The 17,361-nt window shown below is 39.1% G+C and overlaps 1 non-coding gene across 1 annotated transcript; it reads right to left on the reverse strand.

The window, feature by feature from the left end:
- Nucleotides 1-1,121: 1,121 nt before the first annotated feature.
- Nucleotides 1,122-1,227, reverse strand: LOC121978914. Its single transcript, XR_006111239.1, has one exon. It is a non-coding gene; the product is annotated as a small nucleolar RNA R71 (small nucleolar RNA).
- Between the last annotated feature and the right edge of the window lie 16,134 nt (nt 1,228-17,361).

Here is a 17,361-nt window from a genome sequence, read left to right on the forward strand (position 1 = left end):
AGGACAACGTAGGTTCACGTCTAATTGATCATATTTAGATACATTTCTCAGTCCTTAGCCGGTTATCTATTGCAAGAGAGAACCGACAACTTTCTACAAGTGTTTGGCAATTGAGGGATAAGAATTGGTGAACCATTTACATTCAAGAAATCTTACAAAGAAACCGAAACTCCTAGAATCTCCCCTTATCATAACCCAAAACACTAAACTCTTGTTTATTGATCTTTAATATTAGATTTGTTTACCTTCACTTTGCATTTGAAACAATTGAATAGTTGTTTAGCTAATTCGCATTGAGACATTTCTAGTGCTTATTCCAGTCCCTGTGGATACGATAATCTTTTATATTACTTGCGACATTTCTGTACACTTGCGGAGCGTAACAAGTTTTTGGCGCCGTTGCCGGGGACTGCGCTATAACATTAGGAATTATCAATTGAGTTAGACTAAACATAACATTTGTTTTCCTTTCATATTGCATAGTTGTAACTAATCATTAGATTTCTGTTTTTACTTTCTTGTATAACTTTTACTTCTTGTTAATTCTTTTTGTACAAATTCAATTCTGCATTTTTGATTCTTTTATTTTTTTTCTTTTTCTGTTGAATTGTCATTTGCTATCTTGTTCTTGTGTATGCGAAGATCTAACTTTGCAGGGGAATTCTTTCCTTTTGACCCTGAGATTGACAGAACTTTCCATAAAAGAAGAATTCTGCAAAGGCAAATTGAAGAACAGGAACATTTGAACATGGCGAATAGACCACTCAAGGATTATGCAGCACCTTATGCAAGAGGTTTTCGATCTAGTATTTCAAGACCTTCAGTGGAAGCTAATAACTTTGAGATCAAACCCGCAATTATATCTATGGTGCAGCAGAACCAATTTGGTGGAGGACCTCATGAAGACCCCAATTAACACTTAGAGGTCTTTTATGAAATATGTGGTACCATGAAAATGAATGGAGTTCCTTCAGAAGCAGTTAGATTATTATTATTTGGGTTTTCTTTAAGAGATAGGGCAAAGCAATGGCTGAATTCTTTGGCCCCTAATAGCATCACCACTTGGGAGCAGTGTGAGCAACAGTTTCTTGATAAATTCTATCCACCAAGTAAAACAGCTCATATGAGGAATTTAATTGCAAGCTTCAAGCAAACTGACTCAGAATATCTTTTTGAAGCATGGGATAGATATAATAGTATGCTCAGACAATGCCCACATCATGGGTTGGAAAGATGGTTAGTGTTGCACACTTTTTATAATGGTATCAACTATCATACCAAAGTGTCCCTTGATTCAGCTGCTGGAGGGGCACTTATGAATAAAAGTTTAGATGAAGCTGAAGAAATTATTGACAGTGTAGCACAAAATCATCATCAATGGGCAAATGAAAGAAGTTGTGGCTATTCTTCTGTAAACCCAACAATTAAAGCATCAGGGAAGTTTGATGTAGATGCAGTCACTCTTTTGTCTGTAAAATTGGACGCTCTTACAAAGAAATTTGAGAATATGGGGACTAGTGCTAATATGGTCAATGCTATTAGTACATCTTGTGAAGTATGTGGGAGTTCAGAGCACTCAAATGACTCATGTCCATTGGGAGCTATCACTGCACAAATTAATCAACTGGAACAATGTGATGCAATCATGAGTTACAATCAAAGGCAGAACAACCCATACTCAAATACTTATAACCCTGGATGGAAGAGCCATCCCAATTTTTCTTACAGAAATAATCAAGATCAAGGACCATCTATGGGGGGCAAGACCAAATTTTCAAGCTGGGCAACAAAATTTTCAACATCTATCTTCTCAAGGCTTACCAAAGTCAAATATTGAAAAGATGCTTGAAGAAATTATCTCAAGTCAGAATGAAATGAAGCAAGATTTAACAAAGCTCATTCAGAGAATGGATAATTCTGAAAAGCATCAAAAGATCCAGGATAGTCAAATTGCCCAACTAGCTTCCTCATCATCTAGAGCACCAGGACAACTTCCAGGAAAACCTGATGTGAATCCTATGGAGCATTGCAATAGAATTGAGCTTAGGAGCAGACGGACCTTGGGAGACTCCCAAGTGACTGCTCCAAAAGGGATACAAAAAGAAGAAGAGCTCTCTCCTCTTATACCAAATCAGATTCAAGCTAATGAGGAGAGTACCATTGAGGTTGAAGAGACTCTTCCACTGAACCATCAGAGCAAAGCTGTCCCTTTTCCTCAGTGACTTACAATGCTCAAGAAAGATGAAGAATTTGGCAAGTTTTTAGAAAAAGTTAAGGAAATTTGTGTAGAGGTACCTCTTATTGATGCTATTCTTCAAATGCCTAGATTTGCCAAATTCCTGAAGGATCTCATGTCAAACAAGAGAAGAAGAGGAGAGGTTGAGACAATTGCGCTTAGTGAGGAATGTAGTGCTATTTTGGAGAAGAACACTTCCCCAAAACTAAAGGACCCAGGAGCTTTTATATTCCTTGTAACATAGGAAAAGATTTTTTGAAAAATCTTTTTGTGATTTGGGGGCAAGTGTTAGCCTCATTCCTATTCAATTTGTAATAAATTAGGTCTCAAAAACATTAAACTTACTACTATGGCACTTCAACTTGCCGATCATTCCTGCAGTACCCTTTGGGTATTATAGAAGATGTGCCGAGAGGTGGATGAGAATGTTATTCCCACAGATTTTGTCGTGTTGGACATGGAAGAGGACCCGTGATTCTATAATATTAGGAAGACCTTTCCTTGCTACAGCTGGAGCTATAATTGATGTCAAAAATCATAAGCTTTCTTTGGTAATTGGTAAGGAAAGGTTGGAATATGATTTATCTAATATCTCTAACTATGTCTCGTCTCTTTTAAATGCTTGTAGCAGGACAAGCATTTATAAACTTGAGGAATGGAATTTCCATCCTCATGGAAGGCCACCAAACGAAGGAGACAATGTGGTGGAAGATGTTGGGAGAAGATCTCCCAACAAAAACGAAAAGTATATCTGCCCTCCAAGGGCGAGGAAAAGAAGTGAATGATCAAGTTTGGTCGAGCTAAAGACCTTAAACAAGCGCTTCTTGGGAGGCAACCCAAGGGTTCTTTTAGTTAGTTTTGATTTGTATTTTAATTTCTTTTAGTTTGATGCATTCTTTTGATTTTGTTTTCAGGTTAGGTGCAAAACAGAGCCCGGCCATGTGCTATACACGGCCAGGCAAAGGTTGCAGAGAAGGGAAGTGCTTGGGCCGTGTCATCCAGACACGGCCGTGTAGGATCTCCCGAGGAGAAAAAGGACTAGGCCGTGTCCCAAACACGGCCGTGCAAAGAATTCTGAGAAGAAAGATGGAGAGGCCGTGTCCCAGACACGGCCATGCGAAGAATCCAGAGAAGGAAGAGGGGGAGGCCGTGTGGATCTGCACGGCCCGTGTAGGAGAGTTATTTAAGTCTTCTTTCTACCTTACACGACCAGATCTTGGCCGTGTTCCGCACACCCCCAACTCTCCAAAACATCTCTTTCTCTCCCAATCTCTTAAAAACTCCTCTCTAATCTCTCAAGATCTCTTAGATCCGGATTCTCCTCCTCTTTAAGACTTGGACTTTTTATTCTCCTAACCTAAGATCTTTGCTCTTTGAAGTTTTGTTCTTTGAGTTCCATTTTTCCAACCCTAGATAATTCTTCCCCTATCTAAACTCATCAAGATGTCCAACATTTTGAAGAAACTTCGCAAAGGAGGTGGTGGATCCAGTGGAGACAAAGAGAAGGAGCCATCAAGGGACAAAGGAAAACAACCAGTGAAGGGCAAAGGCAAAAGGACTTCACGCAACGAAGGTAATGACAATGAGTTCAATATTGTGTTTAGAAATGATGATCAAGTAACTAGATTTGCAATTCTTGTCAATAGAAAGATAGTGTGTACTAGATATATGTACCCAACTGTTCTTGATATGCTTGGAATTAGGGAAGATGTAGATTTGATGATTGGGTTTTTGGATTGGAGTGATATTATGTACACACATTTGCCTACATATCCTCGTCTTGTTTTGGAATTTTTAAGTTCATTGGATGTCCATTTTACTAATGAAGATGATTATTTTGAAAAAATCTCATTTAGGCTAATGAATCAAGAATTTCTATGGGCATTTAGTGACTTTAATTCTTGTTTTGGATTAACCACCGGTAGCCCTCGTAGGTTTTATATTTTTATACGAGGAATTTTCAAGGTCAAGTGGCTGAGTTTGTGCAGGATTATGATACTGATCAGGCTAGGATGAGAGATTTTATGCAGAGCATGATGCTTACTAGCCAACAAGTAGATGCTTTATATGAGTATCATAGATCCTTTGGTGAGATTCTAGGTTTTCCTAGTTTTCCTATTGGCCAACCACGTCGTAGACCTCCTTTCCCTCGTCCACCTCCTCCACCATATTGATTTCATCGGGACGATGAAAAGTTTAAGTCTGGGGGGGTGTCATGTACTGTTTAGTTTGGTTTTCAGTTTTTAGTTTTTGTTAGTTTTTCATGTTGGTTCATATTTTCATTGCTTGTTGCTTTATTTTGCTTGTTTTTGAAATAATCATGGTAAAAGAAAAATAAAATAAAATTTGAGAACATCAAATCTTCACTTATATGCTTTCTTGGATTCAAGTGAAATGTTAGCACGATTATTGTCTTGATTCATGATGTTCGAATGATGCTAGTAGTAAACTTTGTGTAGTTCTTTTTTTCTATCTTGGGAAGCATTAATAAGCTAAGAATCTTATGGTGATGAGTTTTAGTTTTGGTTCAACCTTAAGGATTTTATCTTCACTACACTTGTGCTTGATGCTTGAATAGTTGATGTCATTGAAATAATTATGATTCATCTTGTTTGCTTAGTACTTGGTTTCCATGGTGATTTCTCAACTTTCATTTTGGTTACTGGATGAGGCTCAAATCATTAAAGCTCATTTGGAAAAAATCAAAATATCCCAACATGTGTGCTAAAAGTACATTTGTGAATAAGTTTTGCACAATGCAAACACTTATAAAAAAAATAAATAAATAAGGGATATAAAAAATAGTTGTCATGAGTGGAATCTAGCAAGTCACCCCTTTGAGACCGAGTTAGGTTACTGGGGAAATGACTGCCTAACTTCCCTTGAGATTGAGCACACCTTTGAGACCTTGGGTTAGTTGGGAAATATGAACCAAGTGAATGGTGAGTAAGTGCCTATCACTGGTTACTTGTATTTCACTGGAAACATTAGGAATTCAAATTTGATGACGACTTGACTAGGACATGGATTGAGACTTGAAGGGTGTTGAGTTACTTTTACACTGTGCACAAGATTCTTATGCTTGAACCATACTTTACTTGTTTCCATGATCACGCTTGTTAATGAAACTTTTTGATAGAGTTAGGAAAGTGCACTAGGTTTTATGAATGTGTTATAGAACATATGAATTTAGACTGCAGCATTTTGCTTGAGGACAAGCAAAGGTTTAAGTCTGGGGGTGTGATGTGCGTAGATTATATACTCTTTTATGCATGTTTTTACGCACATTTACATACTTTGAGCATGCTTGATCTATGCATTTTTATACTTCCAGCTTTCCTTTTAGCATATTTACTCTTTTGGTTCGGAGATCTGCTTTTTGTGCATTTTCTGTACACAGGAGTCGAAATTGGTGAAGATTATGCGTCCTCGGACAAGCTTGGAAGGAATTGAAGGGAGAGAGCATCAGGCCGTGTACCACACACGGCCGTGTAGTTTTAACAGGAAGGGAAGAGGACATGGCCGTGTGAATCTCACACGGTCGTGTCTTGATTTGAAGAAATTAGAGCAGATGCCTTACATGGCCGTGTAGATCTACACGGCCGTGTGAGGTTTCCAGAGGCCAAGCAGGTGGTGGCCGTGTGCACCACACGGCCGTGTAGCATTTCCAGAGAACAGAAGGGTCCTGGCCGTGTGAGTCACACGGCCGTGCAGCTTTGGCAGAGAAGGAAGAGGACATGGCCGTGTGAATCTCACACGGCCGTGTCATGGGGCCGTGTGGCGCCCGATTTCCTCCTCTATTTAAACCCTCCTTCATGAATTGAAAGGGGATCTCTTCCCCTTTGGGAGAAGGCAAGATTTGGTGGTATCCTCCCATTCTTGGGAGGATTTCTGGGCGATTCGAGGGGAGTTCTTGACGATTTCGACTCCGGAGCGAGGATTGGATCCGAAGACGAGGCTTCTTCGTAGATAAGTTTTCTCTTTCCCCCTTTTCTTGGTTTCTTGGATTGGGGATTTAAGAAATGCTTGTAATCCTTATTTCTTCGGGTATTCTTCCTCGATTCATGGAGTAGATCTTGTATTCTAGGATTAAGGGAGTATTTGTATGATGGATTGATGTAATCTCTTATGGATTTGCCAATTTCTTGTTTCAATGACATTGTCTTGCTTGTATCAATTAGATCTTGAATGATTAATGGTGATTTGTGCTTAATTCTCATTCTTGATTGATTGTTTGGATTTCTTGTGGACTTAGTAAAGATAAACTTTCACTCGATCATCCGAGGGATCCACGTGACAGGTGCAAGCCCGTGTAAGGACGTTTGAGAGATAATCTTGAAGAGGAAATAGGAATATTCAAGAGAGTAGGATGAATCTTGTGATTAGTTTCTTGTATCTTGATAGATTAATAAGTTGTGGGCTTCTATGTTGATATCCGAGGAAGACATAGTAATAGGTGCGCTTCTGTGTAAGGACAACGTAGGTTCACGTCTAATTGATCATATTTAGATACATTTCTCAGTCCTTAGCCGGTTATCTATTGCAAGAGAGAACCGGCAACTTTCTACAAGTGTTTGGCAATTGAGGGATAAGAATTGGTGAACCATTTACATTCAAGAAATCTTACAAAGAAATCGAAACTCCTAGAATCTCCCCTTATCATAACCCAAAACACTAAACTCTTGTTTGTTGATCTTTAATATTAGATTTGTTTACCTTCACTTTGCATTTGAAACAATTGGATAGTTGTTTAACTAATTCGCATTGAGGCATTTCTAGTGCTTATTCCAGTTCCTGTGGATACGATAATCTTTTATATTACTTGCGACATTTCCGTACACTTGCGGAGCGTAACATCGGCTCGCCGAGCGGGCACCCTATGCCGATCGCCTGGCCATGCCCTCCAGCCGAAGGAACTATAAGCCGACCATGAGCCCGGGTTTCAGACGCCTAGGTAAAAAGGCTAAATGGTTGAGCGGGTGGTCCGGTCGGCCGTGGCCCAAGGCAAGGGTACAAGGCCGAGTGGTCTGTCCGCTCGACCAAGGCGTCAGGCAACCAGACCAATGTGTTCGTCCAAGCAGGGGACCATGAATCTCCCTCGGACGGACCAACATCTACGACGGGTCGAAGGTAAGGAGCCGCCGAGCAGCTGGACGCTTGGCTCGAGAAGATGAAATCAAAGAAGACGGGACAGTAGGGACGTCATCCTAGTAACCTTTGTCGCTGACAACAGGCATGTTTGATGACCAGGCCATACGCAGAATCGTACGATGGAAGGTTCTTCTGTCCCATCAAGGAGGTATTTGGACTGTAGCAGTATGGCGTCAGGCATGCTCTTCTGACAAGCCCATACTGAAGTATGGTGCAGGACACATGTACGCCTCGATGTGTGTGCGCCAAGTTCACCATAGCTCTATATAAGAGCCATCAGACTTCGCCGGAGGTATGAAATCTACGATCTTTGGAGCCACTTCATTATTTCCCCCTTTGCCTGACTTGATCGTCAGAGGGCCGCCGCCGGGAAACCCCACTCGGCTCGGTTTTGCTGCAGGATCGTTGGAGCGTATGAGGAGCCAGCAGGGAGCGCCACGTCCCCAGCGTCCGTTGATTCAGCGCTCGGACAGGATCATCCAATATTCACATTCATTTCTATACATAACAGAAATGAGTCGACCAGTGAATAACTACAAAAGATGTAAATATATTTAATCTTCCTTTTTAGCTAGAATCAATTCATTTTAATCAGTCGCTTTCCTAGTTATGCTCCATAGACCGAGTCATCCATAGCCATATGATACACACTAAAGTAGCAGACACTGATTAAAACTTCAAATAAACAGCTAAATAGTCACTAAGGAAAAAAATTGAGATTAACATATAATCTCAAAGGTCTCACATAGTAGAGAAACAGGGATTCATTCTCCTACTACCTTTATTGTCGCAATAACACATGTGGTATGAATCACATGCTACAATGTTATTCTCTTTACTAAAAAGAGTACATGTTGTCTTCAAATTTTAACATCATACAGATTTTGATCTAGACATACTTAACGTCTAATCCTGAATTCAACATATGAATTTTAATCTGGCCTTCAATAGGTTCAGTAAATGGTGGGTTCATTTACTTAGATCATTATTTACACATAAATGATCTCATCTTGACACAATTATCAAGGCGACCTCAACTTATGAATCTGTCTCTAATTTCATAATTTCAGCTATGTAAGCTGTTTCATAAGTAACAGTCTTATCCCTATTTATACTTAACAAACAGAGATGATTGTCCATGTGAGTGGACCAATCTCCACCTGCCAACATGCTCACCGAGATCTTATATGAATGTAACAAATACAACATATACACTGAATAAATTATGGCAAATTACACAATCATAACACAAATTCTGATTGTTATTTCAATATTGTTACATTCTACGAAGTCCCAAAGACTTTACATGTTCTTTAAATGACTCTTTAGTCATTGGCTTAGTAAAATGATCTGCAAGCATAACACGTGTAGGGACATACTTAAGGATCACTTTTCTTTTAGCCACAATATCCCTTACAAAATTATATTTAATTTCTATATGCTTGCCTTTGCTGTGATATTTGGGATCCTTGAAAAAAGCTATTACAGCTTGACTGTCATAGTAGACAGTTACTGGACTCCCACTATCCTCAGCAATTTTTCGATGCTTCAGAAACCTTCTCAACCAGATTGCTTCTTGTATAGCTGCTGAACATGCTACATATTCAGCTTCCATAGTCGACAAAGCTACACAAGCTTGTTTCTTGCTGTTCCAGGAGATGACGCCACCATTTAGCAAGAATGCATAGCCTGATGTGGATTTTCTATCATCCAGGTCTCCAGCCCAATCTGCATCTGAATAACCTTTCAGACTCATATATGATCCTTGAAAACAGAGACAATAATCTGTTGTCGCCTTCAGATATCTGAATATCCTTTTTACTGCCTTCCAGTGTCTCAGTCCTGGGTTTAACTGGAAGCGACTGACCAAGCCCACAACATAGCTGATATCGGGACGTGTACACAACATAGTGTACATCAAACTACCAATAGCACTGGCATATGATTTTTTATTCATCTCAGCTATTTCCTCTAGAGTTTTAGGACACATACTCTTGCTCAACACAGTACCTTTCACAATAGGTGTATGTTCTATGTTGTAATTAGACATGCTGAAATGATGTAACATCTTATTTATATAAGACTCTTGTGACAGACCCAAAAGTCTTTTAGGACGATCTCTTATGATCTTCACTGCTAAGATGTATTCAGCTTCTCCCATATATGTTGTATCAAATTGTGATGACAACCACTTCTTGACTTCATTCACATATCCTATGTCATTTCCAGCTATCAGCATATCATCAACATATAATGATAAAATGACATACTTTCCTTTTCCCTTTTCAGGAAAACACAATGATCCTCATTGATCATCTCAAAACCATAAGATAAAACAACTTCGTTAAATCTTATGTTCCATTGTCTTGACGCTTGCTTTAGCCTATATATAGACTTTCTAAGTCTACATACTTTCTGCTCTTGGCCTTCAGCAATGAAACCTTCTGGCTGAACCATATAGATTTCTTCGTCAAGATCACCATTAAGGAAAGCGATTTTTACATCCATTTGATGTAATTCCAAGTCATAATGTGCTACAAAGGCCAAAATAACTCGTATTGACACAAATTTCACTACGGGAGAAAATATCTCTTCAAAGTCAATACCCTCCATTTGGGTATATCTTTTTGCAATTAAATGAGCTTTGTATCTGTTAATCGATTTATCTGCTTTTCTCTTTATTTTGAGAATTCACTTATTCCCAATAGCCTTTCGGCCCGGAGGAAGATTGACTAAGTCCCAAACATGATTTTGAATCATGGACTCCATCTCTTCAACCATTGCATCTTTCCATTTTTTTTTCTAACTCTACATCCCAATGCTTCCTCAATGGATTGAGGTTCGTCGTTGTCAATTGGAAGTGTAACCAATGCCTCATTCTCAATATCAAACCTCTTCTTAGGTTTGATCTTACGAACACTTCTCCGTAAGTTGGGCTGTTGAGAAGTTAACTCATGACTCGGCATATCATTCCCATTCGGTTGACTAGACTCAGGTATCCCTTTTGACACCTCTCTTGTTGATAATATCTCATCCTCCTCAAATAGAGGAACATTTTTATCAACATCACCTCTGATTGGGAACTCTGTTTCGAGAAAAGTCGCATCTCTCGAGTCTATTTCAGAGATGGTTCCATCTAGTTGCTCACCTATGAAAACATAACCTTTGGAGGTCTCATGATATCTTATAAAGATACATTTCTTACCTCTAGGCCTTAGTTTTCCATACTTGTGAGAACTATCATGAATATAAGCAGTTGACCCCCAGAGTCTCAGATTACTCAAATCTGGTTTTCTGCCTGTCCAACATTCATATGGGGTAGATGGAACTGACTTTGAAGGCAATTTGTTAAGTATATAGGCTGCAGTTAATAATGCATCTCCCCAATAGGAGATCGACAAATTAGCTTGCGCCATCATAGACCTAACCATTTCAAGAAGAGTCCTATTTCTTCTTTCAGCTACCTTATTTTGCTGTGGAGTTCCAGGGATTGTCAGTTGTCTAATAATCCCTCTATCATTACATATTGTCTTGAACATATCAGACAAATACTTCCCTCCACGATCAGTGTGTAAAGTTTTAACTTTACGTTCCGTTTGATTCTCAACTTCGTTCATATAACGAATGAAGCAATCTAATGCTTCAGATTTGTGAGAAATCAAATACACATGACCGAACCTAGAGAAATCATCAATAAATGTAATGAAATAAGAAGCTCAATGTCTAGCCTTCACATTCATTGGACCACAAATATCCGAATGAATTAACTGCAATGTTGATTCAGATCTAATAGCCTTACCAAATGGTTTCCTAGTTACTTTTCCAACAAGACAATGCTCACATATAGACAATTGAATCTTAGTCCGAGTGCCCAATAGACCCTCTCTAGCTAACCGATTCATACGTTCTTGTCCTATATGTCCTAATCTAGCATGCCAAACCTCATCAGGTATATCTGCATCACTAGTTAAAGCAATGTTTGAAAAAACAACAATCAATAGCATAATTTACATCTGGTTCTACATCAAGAACCATAAAACCATTTGTTAAAAAAACCATGTCCGATTGACACTGAGTCAATCTTAAGTTCAACAGATCGATTGTAAAAATTAATACAATACCCTAAATCAAGAAGACATGTTACGGAAACAAGATTCCGTCGAATTTCAGGAGCATACAGGACATCATGTAGAAACAAAACTCTACCACCACGGAGGTTGAGTTTGCAAGTGTCGAATCCTTTGACTTCAACTCTTGCATTATTTCCCACATAGATCCACTTGTTGCCAGCTGGTACCCGACGGTACTCAACAAATGTAACTCGTTCCCGAGCTACATGGTTGGTTGCTCCCGAATCTATAATCCACAAAGGATAAGAATCAGCTAACAACACTGAACTAGCAACAAAATGCTCTAGAAAAGAAGACACGTTTGGATTTACCTTTTTCGGCTCAGTGCACTCCCGAGCAAAGTGACTCTTTTTGCCACAGTTAAAACAAGTCAACTTATTTTTAGGTTTCTTTCCAGTCTTCTTTACTATCTTCTTGATTGGGCCTTGTCCCACAACAACAGCTTCCTACTTCTTTCCCTTCCCTTTCTTGAACCATTTCTTTTTCTTGGATCCAGATGATCCAGCAGAACCTACAACCACATAGGCTTGTCCAGAAATCCTTACGGATTCAACTCTCTCCGCCTCCAATTCTACATGGCGTGAGACATCAGTGAAACTCTTAATACTCTCACTGTGAGTTAGGGTCTGCTTCATGGTCTCCCAAGAATATGGAAGTGAACGAATAACTACTTGAACCTATTGTTCATCAGTTAACTCATGACCAGCAGTTTTAAGCTCCTGAATCATGTTCGACATCTCCCTGAGGTGTTGAACCATTGATACATTCGGACACTTTTTGTAGCTGTCAAACTTGATGTCAGCTGTCGAAGCTTGCTCAGAATTACTCCATTGTATTTTTCTTTAAAGGCTGCCCAGATTGCATGAGCCGAAAGGTACGACTCATACTCAAAAGCTAGGTAGTCTACCATTGAACTAATCAATATACCCTTTGTAGTGGAATCCTTTTTCTTCCATGCCTTATAGGCATCAAGATCTCGTCTGTGTTGTGCAGTGGGACGATCTACAGGTACTTCCATAACCTGATTTACAACCTCTAGAACTTCTTGTTCCTCAAGAACATATTGTATCCTGAGGTGCCAGATCTTATAGTTATCCCCATTAAGTTTTTCATCTTTGTTGAGTTCAGCTATTATGTTTTTGGTTGCCATAATCTATCATAAATAAACACATTATTTAGTATTCAGTGTATATCATATGTATGCAATTTATGATTGACTCAATATTATTTTGAATTGGTTTACAAAATCAAGTGACAACTATGTTTTCACTCATCATTCATATGACCAATCAAATCAATATTAATCAATTCTATTACACACATCTCAACAAATGAACTAATCATTTATAATATCATGAATTCTTTAATTAAATGAACTAATCATTTAATATATCATGATTTCTTTAATTAAATGAACTAATCATTTAATACTTCATGAACTAATCATGCATTATGTCAAGCAAACAACATAAATAAATGAACACATCATTAATATAAAATTATGTTGCATATTGTTAACATATATAACCAACTGACATGAATGAAATGGACTAACATTGTTCATATATAATGACAATAAAAATAACAGAACTCTAGTAAACTAGATAGGCAACTACCACTCCCACTAGGATAGACACTAGTACAGTGGCCAAAATAATCCCTCTCAGCCTGGACTCATTTGGGATAATCTCAGGCAGGACAGCTTCAAGGTTCTCTATTGGATCCACAATTGGATCCTTTTCTGGTTCCTCCTCGATCATTTCCGGGTCTTCTTCAAACTCTTCTGGATCCTCTTCAGTCATATGGTGAAGCAGTTCTTCACATAATACAGAATATGTGACGCGTCCTTGATGACACCCCCAAATATAGTCTGCTATCATCCTTGGATTTTCTGGCAATGAACGCATCAAAGCCTATATCCTATAACTGTCCAGGACTGGAAACTCTTCTCGCTCAAGTTTCCAAAATAGATAATCAAGCCGTCCAATGTGTCCGTCGACTCCATAAGTAGAGTTATACTCTATCTCCTGAATCTCTTCCTTGAGCTAATTTCGTCGCACTTCGCGACGAGTCAATGTGGTAATCGTCCGTGCCATTTGAAAAATTGAAAATAAATAAGTCAGTACAAAACCGACTAACCAGTACAAAACCGGTTTATTTCCATTTATACAGGCATAGTACCAACATAATAAATCAAGAAAAATAAATCTTCTCGATTTTCAGGAGTTCAAGTCGACAATTAGAACTAATCTAATTGGTTAGACCCATTGGATCGGTTGATTAGGGATCCAGATCCTAAGCTCGGTCAATTGTTCTTAATTAGAACTAATCTAATTGGACAGAGATTTTTATACCTATGTTCTGTTACTTTTTAATCTAAGTCTATTTCGACCAATTTCAAACTTATTGATCAAACTCAGGTCCGTTTGATCAAACCAATGCCCATTGGTTTAAGTCTGACCAATTAGAATAAATCTAATTGTTTTGATAAAATCTCACCTATTAGAACAAATATGGTTATTTGATCATATTTGGTCTAAGTCCAATTAATCAATCCAAATTGATTTCGGGTTTGGATCAAATTGGTTCGGTTAAACCAACTAATGATTTAAACTTAAACCAGGTGTAAATGGACCAAAATTACTCTAGACCATTTATCATAAATGATAAATTAATTGAACTTATTTCTAATTAATTATTGCATGCACCCAAATTAAAAGTACGGTTACGGTAGGCATATATTAACATGTACAGTAGGCATGCAATTTTTTTTATTTGATTTATTTAAATCAAACTTTTCCTCACGTTACTGTGCTTCGTTATTTCTTCGCATCACCGTTTTCTCCGCCGCATTGCTGCCCACGTTCGCACGCTGCACACGCCGCCCATGCCATGCAACCGCGACGGACATGGTCGCCGGCAGGCCACTGACGCATCGTCGACCGGCCAGAATACCTTCGCCGGCTCTAGTGAAAATCACGAAATTGTCGTGATTTTCAATCCTGGGCAACAACGCTAACATTGGCAAAATGACTCGATCACCGAACTGCAACCTAGTCGCAAGTCTCTCTGTGACCTTATTGTCGGCAACCATCGGAGACAAACTCTGTTCCCTCAAAGCCTATGGTGTCGGCCATTGGGGAAGATCGCGACATAAATGCGATCTAGCCATGTGTTGGCAGCAAGCAACAAAACTCCATCGGAGCAGCAGCAATGTGTCCTCCGGCGAGCGACTTTGTCGCTGACTATATCCCTTTTTCGAGACGTTGTCGCCGGCAAGCCTTTGCCGCGACACAGAGTCATCGGCCTTGGCTTTTCTTGTAACACATCGGTCATGACTTCAACGTAAGGTTTTATCAGGCATTTAGAAACAACTACGCGCTCTGATACCAATGTAGATTATTCTAAATGCATGAAAGACAAATAAAATTAAAGCGATAAAAACTTGCAGCTATCTCCCGCAGATCCGCAATCGGCAATGACGAAACTCGCTGTCGGAAGAGCGATCATAGAATCAGAAAGCCCTCCGCAATTCCACAAACCAAATCCCACCGCCTTGAATATTCTCCTCACTTACTCTCGTCTCCAACCACCTTCATGATCCTTGGACGCACCCCCTTTATATAGGGAAATAAACCAGGGCCATAATGGACTTTTCCATTATGAGTAGTGGGGAACGAGGGCTATGTTCCCACATTCCCACTCTCTCCATTTCCAACAGTCACTTGCAGGACCGACGTCCCTCGCGAGGGCGAGCACTCTCGGGGCCGATGTCCCTCACTCAGGCGAGCACTCATGAGGCCGGTGTCCCTCGTGAGGGCGAGCACTTACGGGGACAGCGGGGTGAGCGCTCGTGGGGCTAGTGGCTCTCGCGAGGGCAAGCACTCGCAGGAGCCGACGGCCTTGAGAGGGTGAACTCTTGTGACCTCCGATCGGGAGGCATTCCATCGGAGATCGAGTGACTGTAGAAGATGACCAGCGAGGAGGCCTTCCTCTTCTAGCGCATAATGAAGATGAATGACCAACTCTACTGCCAACAACTGGCCAACCACGAGCTCAAGACCTTTGAGGTCACTTGTGATCAAAAGTATACGCTGCAATTCTCTTTTATTTTTTTATTTCTTTTCTCCCTCTCTCTCCCTATATATTCTTTTCTTTTGATCCTTTCTCCTACCATTCCTTATATATTCTTTTATTTTCTTTTTTCCTTTCTCTTACCATTGCCTATACTTGTTTTTTTCGTCATTATTTCCTTTTCTTTCTCTTTTCATCTTATACACAGGAAAAATGAGTTTAAGTAGGAAAATGAATAAATAAGGTGGATGGAATAGATGATGTTTTATTTAAAAATTAGTCTAAAATGAATGGTATCGCCTTAAAACATGCGTTTTTTTCACCTTAAAATGTGCCAAATTAGTTCATCGGAATATAAATATGTGTCAAATCTTAAAAATTTGCAGACGACGAAATTTAAATCTTAAACAAGTTAACATTTTATAAATATTTTTAATACATTAATAGCTCTAGGTTTTCAAGACTTATATGACTACGGTAGCTTCTTCACATTGATACTAGACCCAAGGGTCCAACCTTATGAGATGTTATGAGATGGGTTAGTACATCAACATTTATAGATTAGCTTTTTATCTAACCATGTAGGTAAAGTTTTGAAATTATCAAATTATGTAGGATAATTTTAAAATGATTAAATCATGTATCTATTTTTCATTTTACTCTTAATCAGTCAACTGGTATTAAAGATTAATCAAATTGATTTTAATTTGACAATCAATCAACTGGTGTTAAAGATTAATCGAATTGTTTTCTAGTTGAAAATCGATCGACTGATTTTTTTACCGAATCAATTTCACTTTGTATCGAATTTTTAAAATTACGAGCAAATCAATCAACTGATAATAAAATTCATCGGCTGATTTGCTTTTGTATCAACAAGATTGTTGTATTAAAGTCGATTTTAAGTAAAATCAGTTAATAGACCAAACAACCTCGGATTAATATGAAATTAGTTCTTATCTGTTCGTTTAGTTCTCCTGATTATATCCATACTCTCAAAATTAATTTGACCCAATATATTAAAAACAGTAGTTTTTTGAACATTTGTATTCGAAAAATTTAATTTGTGTTAAAAAAATCTCTACTCTCAATATATTGGGTCAAATTGACGTCTTGAGGAAATAAATATAATCAGGAGAACTAGACGAACACATAAGAGCTAGTTTCATGTCAATCCGAGGTCATTTGGTTCATTAGTCGATTTTGCCCAAGATCGGTTGATGGACCAAACAACCTTGTGTAGGACCGTTGGGCCGGCTAGGAGGGGGTTGTTGGATATCCTGCTAACACAAAAAGAAAAACAAACCCTCCTCGAACTCTTTAAGCTAACACTTGCATAAATCAACTAAGCAGTAAATTAAAAGCATAAAGAAAAAGCGAGGCAAAAGTATTTACTTGGTTACAACCGATGTGGTTGTTAATCCAAGGAAGATTAAGCTCAATAAAAATCTCCTTCAGGCGGAGAAGCCTCGTACAGCAATGTAGCGCAGAAAACAGAAGATTAGACTAAAAGAGAGCGTGCAAGCACTGGATTTACAATCAGTGAGTTCATTCAAAAGCTTCTGGACCAAGGCTATATTTATAGCCTTGGTCGGGGCGCCTGGAAGGGTTCCGGGCGCCCTAGGGGGGATAAAACTTATCCCCCAACGTTCAGATCGAGTCAAAACTAGATCTGGTCAATTTCACTGCTCAGGGCGCCCCGGAGGGTTCCTGGCGCCCTGGAGGGCTCCGGGCGCCCCGAAGCCCAAAGTCAACAGTTGTTGACTTTTT

Source organism: Zingiber officinale, chromosome 4B (assembly GCF_018446385.1).
Source record: "Zingiber officinale cultivar Zhangliang chromosome 4B, Zo_v1.1, whole genome shotgun sequence".
NCBI classification, from domain to species: Eukaryota; Viridiplantae; Streptophyta; class Magnoliopsida; order Zingiberales; family Zingiberaceae; genus Zingiber; species Zingiber officinale.